Raw genomic sequence first — 9,371 nt, forward strand, 5'->3', positions numbered from 1 at the left:
GGGTCCGAGGTGGCAGCGTGGGTGCTTGTTATCAAGCAGAGGTTGGCCCTTGTTCCTGCGGCCTGTGAAAGGAAGGACGCCAGAGTCTGATGGCTGGGGTAGCATTGATGTGGGGCAAGGGGGTAATCGGATTGAAAGGGAGCCATGGCATGTATGTCAGTTCACATCTCGTCAAAGGAATAATGCGAGGTGCTACCTAGCTGGGGCTTTGGCCTGAGGTTCAGTTAGCAAGCATCCAGGCCTCACTGGATTCAAATCTAAATTAATTCTCACAGCAGCATGGCTTGATTAGTCTATTTGCATAATAGTGGCAACTCCGCAGAGTGGTTACTCTCTGTTTTCTTCTTCTGGGATTTGGACAAACAAAGGTTTAAAATCATTTGAAAGAAGAGTGTGTGCCATCAGAGGGTAAAGCCCCTTGGTGATTCCCAGAGCTGTTCTCTGGATCCAGAAGGGCCGAAGTTGGAGAAAAGGCATGTCTATTCCAGCGTAACCCTGGGAGGCAGGGACGACAAGACCTTTTCCCTCCCAGGGTGTTCGTGGCCCGAGTTCTTGGCTCTCATAGTTCAGAAAGGGGTAGAGCATCCCTTAGGGAGGCATCCCTTTGGGTGCAGGCAATACTGGAGTTTCAGGAGCGCATGGCTCCCATTCTGAGGTACTTGGCTCTCTGGATGTTTGTGAAGAGAATGTCAGGTCTGTTGCCAGTCCGCCAAGAAATGAAATGGTTTAACTTTATAAAACTTACACTGCTGGAGACCTCAGTGGACTCAGTTCCCTTACTTAGCAAGAGCTTGCCTGGTTCTGCTGGGGTGGGATGTGGGCACTGTCCTCTGAGCCACACCACACCGCTGCCATCTCCCTGTGCCATCAGCCGTGCCTGCTTATGAGCGCCCCATCACTTCACTATCAGGACCATGGATTGTTGCCATTCTCTCCTAGGAGGAGGGGCTGGGAAGAGTCGTGGATCCTCACCTGGTACTTCAGCCATACCTCCCAGCCATACACACACACGCACACACCACACACACACACACACACACACACACACACACACACACACACAATCTGTCCTAATTGCGTACAACTTGGAGCCAAAGGAGGAGGTCCTAGAGTTTAATTCCAGAGAGCACTAGGGGAAGGGGCTATACTGCTATGGAGAGCTATGGTGTTATTGTATGGGTAAGGTGAGGTCCTGCGACTGAGGGTGCCCTTGGCAGTGCCTACATTTCCTAGACGTTAGTGTGTCCTCAGGAAGGTGCTTAACAAGAAGAGAGCTTAATGACAGCACGTAGCAGAGGCCTCCTGCCAACAGCTCTCCGCTTGCCAAAGCCATTTTCTGTACAAACACTAGCAGGCTGTATTTTCCAGAGATGGCCCCACTGGTGTGTGTACATCCCACCCCACCTTCTCCCCCTTACCTCACCTGATTCTCCCCTGTGGAGAGGGGCAGTTCTCTGACCCCTCCCCTTGAGTCTGTGATGTTTTGATTGCTTTAGTCAAGGGGAAAATGGTGTTCTATGATTTCCTCCTCCTCTTCCCCTTTCTCCTCTTCTTTCGTCTCCTCCTCCTTCTACTCTTTCCCTCCTCTTCCCCCTTCTTCTCTTCCTCCTTCCCTTCCCTTCCTTCCTTCCTTCCTTCCTTCCTTCCTTCCTTCCTCCCTCCCTCCCTCTCTTTCTTTCTTTCTTTCTTTCTTTCTTTCTTTCTTTCTTTCTTTCTTTCGTTATTTTTGAAACGTGGTCTTCATAGGCAGACCAGGCTGGCCTTGGACTTTTCCTGCCTTTGTTTCTATCATGCCGGACTAACCTGGTATGGTACCACCCTTATGCTATACTCTTCTTGTTTGTTTTTAAATTAGTATACAAAGTGATGAATGCAATTACAATGTTTTCATACATTTTTTTCTTCTTTGGAGGTGGGGTTGGTCTTCCTTCCCATACTATATTATTCTTACATCCTAGCCTCTGAAGTCACAAAGCATGGGCCCAGGCATGGTGACAGTTCTGGCGATCTAACTCTTAGGAAGGGCACATAGGAGGATTGTGAGTTCAAGGCTAACCTGGGCTGCATAGGGAGACTCTATTTTCTAAGAGAAAGTAAGCTTCAGTTTGGCACTCTGCTTAGCACAGGCAATCCTTCGTCTTCATCCCATCACCATGTTGTAAGAAAGCACAGAGACGCTCATTCTAAGGTCAGCACCTGATGCCAGACTATGGGAAGGGATAAGCTATCCAAGATTCTTCCACTGTCTGCCTTCCGAATTTGTTTGTTTGTTTACTTATTTATTTTTGAGACAGTTCCACTAGGTAGCCCTGGACAGCCTGGAACTCGTTCTGTAAACAGGCTGGTCTTGGACTCAGAGAGACCCACCTGCTTCTGCCTCCTGAGTGCTGGAGTTAGAGGCGTGCAGCACCACCACCTGCCCAGCCTTCTGCTGCCTTTCAACAGCTTTCCCTGCTGCAAATGCAGCTGAGGTCACTGTCACTGGGAGCCCAGTCCAGGCTGTAGAGACACAGGGTTCTGGAGCAACTGTCACAGTACAGCTGTTCACACACTCTCAACGGACCAGGACAGGTGTCATTGGCCACTCCCACTTTTCAAAGGACAGTCCTGAAGCTCATAGAGGCCAAGCTATTTCCCCAAGGCCACAGAGTGGGGGAGTAGTAAGCACCAAGCAGCTGGATAGCTGTGATTTGTCTTCCTTACACTGTTATACCCCGAAACTTCTCCGCCAGGCTCAGAAGTAAGGGGTGCTCCTATTAGCTTGAGTCTGGGGGCTTGGGAGCCCCCCTTAGTGAGCAGGCTCTCTCAGTTTATCATATGATCTAGTGATCCACTCCATGAGGCAAGAAGGATAGCGCTTGAAACCATCCCTCGGGTCCCCTGGGTCCCACACACAGGCTCTGGCAGAAGCCATTCGCAGGCATTGAGAGACGGAGAGTTCGGAGGACAAAGAAGCCAGAGGAAGGTCCGTGGCTCCGGATCACAGCCCTGCGATGGTTCCAAAGGATTGCTCTACCGCCAGTTCCCTCATGCCCACACAGAGTCTGTGGAGCTCACTGTGTCTCGTCACAAAGGACTATGGGGAAAATCAACCGCCTCTTGACATCCGCCAAGTTATCATGAGTTAGAGGGAGACCTTGGTTTTTCTGCCTTAACCCTTGCCTGAGCGAGATAAGTCAATGAAGGGACTGACGAGGGCACACACCGCAGAAGATGCTCAAAGATGCAGGGGTGCTCCACAGGCTCCAGAGGCTGCCATCACACAGCTCCAGGCAACCGAGTCCTGCTATCGCTCAACATCTCCTCTCTGTTCTTCTTCTATGTGGCGATCCAGCAGCAACGAGCACGCTGCCGTTATCTCCCTCTCTGGTCCTCCCCTGCACTGTTTCCAGCCTGCGATGACCCCTTTCTGCTGAAGGGCTTGCCAAGCTTTGTTTCCTCAGCCACCGAGAGCCGTTTTCTCAGAGAGACCCTCCTGTCTTTACCAGGCTCGCTTGTAGAGCTTTTGCATGGAAGGAACTCCTACTAATTGGACACACCCAGAGCAAATACACACGGACCCGTAACCTCCCAAACCTCTCATTTCCCAGGCCCATTATGAGAACTATGCAAGAAGGCGCTCGGGACAGATGGAGTGTGTTGCATCATTTAGTCCTAAGGCCACCCCATCACGTGGCATCTTTATCACCTCATTTTACATGCAATGGGACTGAACGGAAATAGTGAAGGACTTAGGTAAAGTGATAATGCCAGGTTCCAAATCCAGCGGTGCCCACTGCCAACATCTTTGCTCCTCTGCCATGCCACCCCAACTGTGGCTGACTGTCCATGAAAGGCTAGCTACACCAATACCGGGAGGGGCACCAGGAATATCCTTAGTAGGGCAATGTCCTCCAGAAGTCTTGGCACTGGAAATCAGATCCCCACCTGCTGTTGAGTTGCTGCAGTGCCCTGCGTACCTTTCAGCCTCTCCGATGTGATTAAGGAGAGCCGGTGGCTTCTGTTGTGTAATTACCATGCTTTAGAGTAGACAGTCTTTTATTTCCAGACCCTAAAGTGTCTGGGATATTAGAGTTGGGCTGCACCTGGCCGCCCTTGGGGTCTTTGTCTCTTCTAGCAGACGAACCTGTTTGAAGTTTCGGTTCAGCTCATTCTGCACTCGTGGGGGTTCTGAACTCTGTGCTTCTTTGAAACAGGTCCCGCTGGGTCTGTCAGCTGTATGAGTCCGGTGGAAATGATCTTCTGGCACATAGCTATAGAAAGTCAAGTGGCAGAAGTAAGTGAACCCACCACTTCTACAAAGGGCTATGCGCAGAGTTGCCAGCGGTGTTTACGTAGGCATTGTGCGCCCAGATACACTTGGGTGGCAGTGAATCGAAGCCACTATAACAAAATGACTGGAGAAATCAATCTGCCAAGTATGAATAGCTCTCAATGGGTTTCAGGGGTCTCAGGCTAAGGGACCCACAAAGCTGACAGAGACGAGGCCTCATATCGATATGACTTCCATTGGAGAGCATATAAATTAGCTGAGAAGTAGGCAAAAGGTGTCTGTCACCCTCCCCATGCGGGACAATTTCAATATTCACATGGAAATGAAAAGCCATTTTAGAAGACCTGGAAGGCCAGCTATGTTAATGACATTCAAATCAGGCCTTTCGCCAGAGAAATCTGGAAGCTCTTTCTAAAATGCATACATACTTGCTCATCTTGCCCCTAATGTAACCTCTTCCCAGCTAAGCCATATTTGCACAAAAGCAATACATTGTGGATAAATTATGAGTCTTTTTTTTCTAATTAGATAGACGATAGAGATGAAAAATTATAGAGATGGCAATGGCAGATAGTAATGGTAGATAGATAAAAGAGATGATAGATTAAAAAATAGACATAAAATAGAAGATTAATAGGTAGCTAGATAATAGAGAGATAGATGTTAGATGACAGACACATAGATGGATGGATGGATAGATGGATGGATGGATGGATGGATAGATAGATAGATAGATAGATAGATATAGACAGACAAACAGACAGATGTTTTTAGCTCCCAGGAAGTGATTTCAGTTATTGCTGCATTGGGTTCTAGATAATCACCGTTTCCCCCTTAATTCATGGTGATTTTATTTATTTATTTGTTTGTTTGTTTATTTATTTACATGATTCTTTGGGAAGAATGTATTTCATTCATACATTTCATATTTCATATCATACATCCCAATCCCGCTCACCTCCCAGTCCCTCTATACCCATCCCTCAGCCTGCAGCATCCCCCCCCCAATTAAAAACAAAACAAAACAAACAATAAAACCACCTCACGCCTTCATCCTTTCTTGCCTCTCCATCACCTCTTCATTCATCCCGGTAGCATCGGGAGCTGCAGTGTGTCACATAGTTTACACTTTTGTCCAATCGGCCCCACCCACAAACATTCACTGCAATGAGTCATTGGTCTGGTTCAAGGCCTCTGGAACACCATCACCACTGAACATTCACCAAAACTCCTCTCAGGTACCCTGCTGCTGTCCGGAGTTGGAAATCCTGCAGCTATCCGTCAGCAGGACCAGTCCCTTCGTGCTCTCCAGCAGGTCATGGGTGGGGAAAATATTAGGGTGGGCCAACTCACGACAGAGGATGTGGGTCTGGGTGATAGTTGAGCCTGTCAGTCCGGAACTCTGGGATCACGCCTCCTCTGGAATGGGGTGGGGCCATCTCTCCTTAGTGGGTGCAGGGGGAGCAACTCTCCCATGAGGGACAGGCGCAGTTCCCCTGCTGCATTGTCCAGTGAGGGGTCAGGGACCCGTGAGGGGTCAATGAAGGGCAAGCTGGCTCAGCACAGACCTCGGAGATTAGCACCCATGGTTCCTATGGCCCCCTATGGTAACAGAGGCCATGGACATCAACACAGACCCCAGCTGCAGCAGGACCACAGGCCCAGACATCACCATGGCCCTGGTGTCAGGGCAGGTCACCCAGATCAGTTGGACCTGATGGCAGCATGACCCTTGGACACCAACATGATCTCAGGGGGTTGACCAGACCCCACACATTTGCACAGCCCTTGGTGTTAACAGGGGCCACAGACTTCAAACCAGCCCCTGGCTACTGCTGGGCTACAGACCCAGACATGGCCCTAGGCAGACATCACCATGGACCAGGACGGTAGTGCAGGTCACCCTCAGAGGGGTTTCAGATTTAAAGAAAGAATATTTGATGGGAGACTGGGTAGATTGCTCAGTGGCTACAGCATAGACTCCTCTTACAGAGGACCCAGGATAGGTAGGATTTCGGCACCTGAGTCAGAAGGTTCACAGCCATCTGTCGGTCATTTCAGGGGATCTGATGCCCTCTTTTGGTCCCTGTGGGCACCTGAGCTTATGTGCACATCCCCTACACAGATATATATCTACATACCCATATACATAATATCAAAAATTATTTTTAAGGGCGGGCACCAGCTGAATTCTCATCCTAGTAAGATTAAGCTGTTCATTTAAGGCACCTAAATTACTTGTAAGGACGCCAAGCATATGAGCAAGGTTGGGAAGAAAGGTGGCGTTGAGCGCTACAGCATTCGCGCTGCTTTCTTGATCTGGGCTGTGATTTGAGGGCAATATACACAACCTACAAAATGAAGTTTTGGGGACACTTGGCATTCTTCTGGGCTAGGGGTGTAGTTTAGTGAGGGAGTAATTGCCTAGTAAGCCTGACAGCCTGAGCTCCTCCGGTACTACCAAATAAATAAACATAAGGTGTTGTTTATTATTATTCTTTCACTCTTTTGGGGGACCTTCTACCCAACTCCCAAATAAATACACACAGAAACTTATCTACAGAGTGAGTTTCAGGACAGCCAGGACTGTTACACAGAGAAACCCTGCCTCAACAACCAAAACCAACCCCCAAAACACTGTATATACATGGACATACATGCGCACACACGTGCACATACACACACATAAATCAGAGTAACACATACGTATTAATTTCTAGGTATGGATTTGGTTTAATAAATTATGATGCCAGGTGTGGGGGTGCACACCTTTAATTCAAGCACTTGGGAAGCAGAGGCAGGTGGACCTCTGTGAGCTTGAGGCCAGCCTTGTCTACATCGTGAGTTCCAAGACAGCCAGAGCTACATAATAGAGAAATTTTGTCTCAAACAACAATAACAAAAACGCCCAAAATAATAATAGTAAATTATGCTACATACCATTAGAAAAAAATGGTTACAGAGAGTTCTTTAGGCAATTGGGAAATACTTAAGTAATAAGCAAGAATTTAGCTTAAAAGTTAAAAGGGAGGTTTAGCTTCTGTTTAAGATGCCCCTGCATTGGTGTGTTCTAAATGTGTATGGCATGTGTGATGATTTTTATGTTTGACTTTGGTCTGCACTTTCTACATTTCTCACCAGGACAGTAAAGAATCCCGGTTATCACTCAGTATGCGCTGTGGTTTTCTACTTCTTCATTGGCAGGAGCGGTTATTTTTGCTTCACTTTGTTGACAGCGGCCCCTACTCCCCAGAATGTTCCACCTTGTTATCATCCTGGCTGGAGACTTTTCCTGCTGCTCTGAAATCTTGCCCATATGTCCCACTTCCTAGTGAGCTGGGACCCCCTTGTTGACTCAGTGGTTTGCTAATGTCCTGTTTTCCCTTTTGGACAGTTTGCAGGTCTTTTGAATCAGGCAATAGGAACACAGCAGCTAGAGTGTGGCGGGTAATTCAGCACAGATCTCTAGGTTCTCTGCAACCTTGGGCTGGAGACACGACTTGGACCAGATACCCCTGGAGAGGATGGGTAGCCAAAGATGCTAAATCCGTAGGTATTTGGCTGTGAAATAAATGACACAATAACAGATTACAGGAAGACAGGTTTTACTGTCACTTCCTTATATCTACCACTTCCTATGGGTATTTCAAATGTACCTACTACTCTTTGCTTGTTTGTTTTGGGTTTTGTTTTGTTTCTACAGTTAGGGTTTCTCTGTGTAATAACCCTGGCTGTCCTGGAACTTGCTTTGTAAATCGTGCTGGTCTCAAACTCACCTGCCTCTTTTCCCCAAGTGCTGGGATTAAAGGTGTGTGCCACCACCGTCTGCTGCTCCCCTTCAGACAGCTGAAGTGTCCCTTCCCTGGTGCTTCATATAAACCTGACTTTAAGGGCATAACTTTCTTCCATTTGTAGATGGAGACTGCACTTTCATTTCCAAGCAACCCAGACCCAAATAATCACACAGAAACTTTATTAATTATAACACTGTTTGGCCTGTTAGCCCAGGCTTACTATTAAGTAGCTCTTACAACTTAAGTTAACCCATAATACTTGTCTATGTTTAGCCATGTGGCTTGGTACCTTTTCTCAGTAAGGCATTCTCATCTGCTTCCTCTGTGTCTAGCTGGTGACTGCGTCTCTGCCTTTCCTCTTCCCAGAAGTCTCTTAGTCTGGTCTCCCCACTTATACTTCCTGTCTGGCTACTGGCCAATCAGTGTGTTATTAAACTAATACAAGTGACAAATTTTTACAATATACAAGAACATTGTCCCATAGCATTTCCCCTCTTTTTTTTTCTTTTCAAAACAAGTGCTATGGGACACACTGCAAAGATTTGAACGAGTAGGCTGAGCAGTTTATAATTAATATAAGCCTATGTGTTTCTTTGGGACTGAATGGCTAAGGAAATGGGCAGCACAGAAAACCCCGTCCACATCTGTGGGACTTCCCCAACCCACATCAGCAAAGCTTCAGGGGCTGAAATTATGAAGAGAGACCATGACTATGCATTCATTTCCAGACTCTCTTTTCTACTGTTTTGCTCTGGAACTTCCCCTTGGTCTCCATTTTAATTCAGTCTGTAGAATCAAGTGTCTGCTAAACATTGTTTTCTCATGTGTCATAGTAGCTCCATTTTGAGGTGGTTTGAAAGAAAATGACCCCCAAGGGGAGTAGGCACTATTAGAAGGTGTGGTCTTCCTGGAGGAAGTGTGTCACTGGTCTTTGAGGTCTCTTATGCTCAAGCTACTCCCAGTGTCACAGTTCACTTCCTGTTGCCTTTGGATCAAGATGTAGGATTCTTCAGCACCATGTCTGCCTGCAGGTTACCATACTCCCAGCCACCATGTTCCCTGCCATGATGGTAATACACCAAACCTCTGAAAATGTAAGCCACCCCAATTAAATGATTTTCTTCTATAAGAGTTGTTATGGTTATGGTGTTTCTTCACAGCAATAGAAAACCTAACTAAGACGTTTTTTCTTTGTAGTTCCTACTCTTGTTTTCTGGAAAGTGGTCACTTGGTAAGTGACTGTAACTGTACCCTAAATTTGATTATATTTGGTCTTTTTTTTGTGCCTTCTAAAACAAAATGAA

This window comes from Myodes glareolus, chromosome 24, assembly GCF_982192425.1.
Source record: "Myodes glareolus chromosome 24, mMyoGla1.1, whole genome shotgun sequence".
NCBI classification, from domain to species: Eukaryota; Metazoa; Chordata; class Mammalia; order Rodentia; family Cricetidae; genus Myodes; species Myodes glareolus.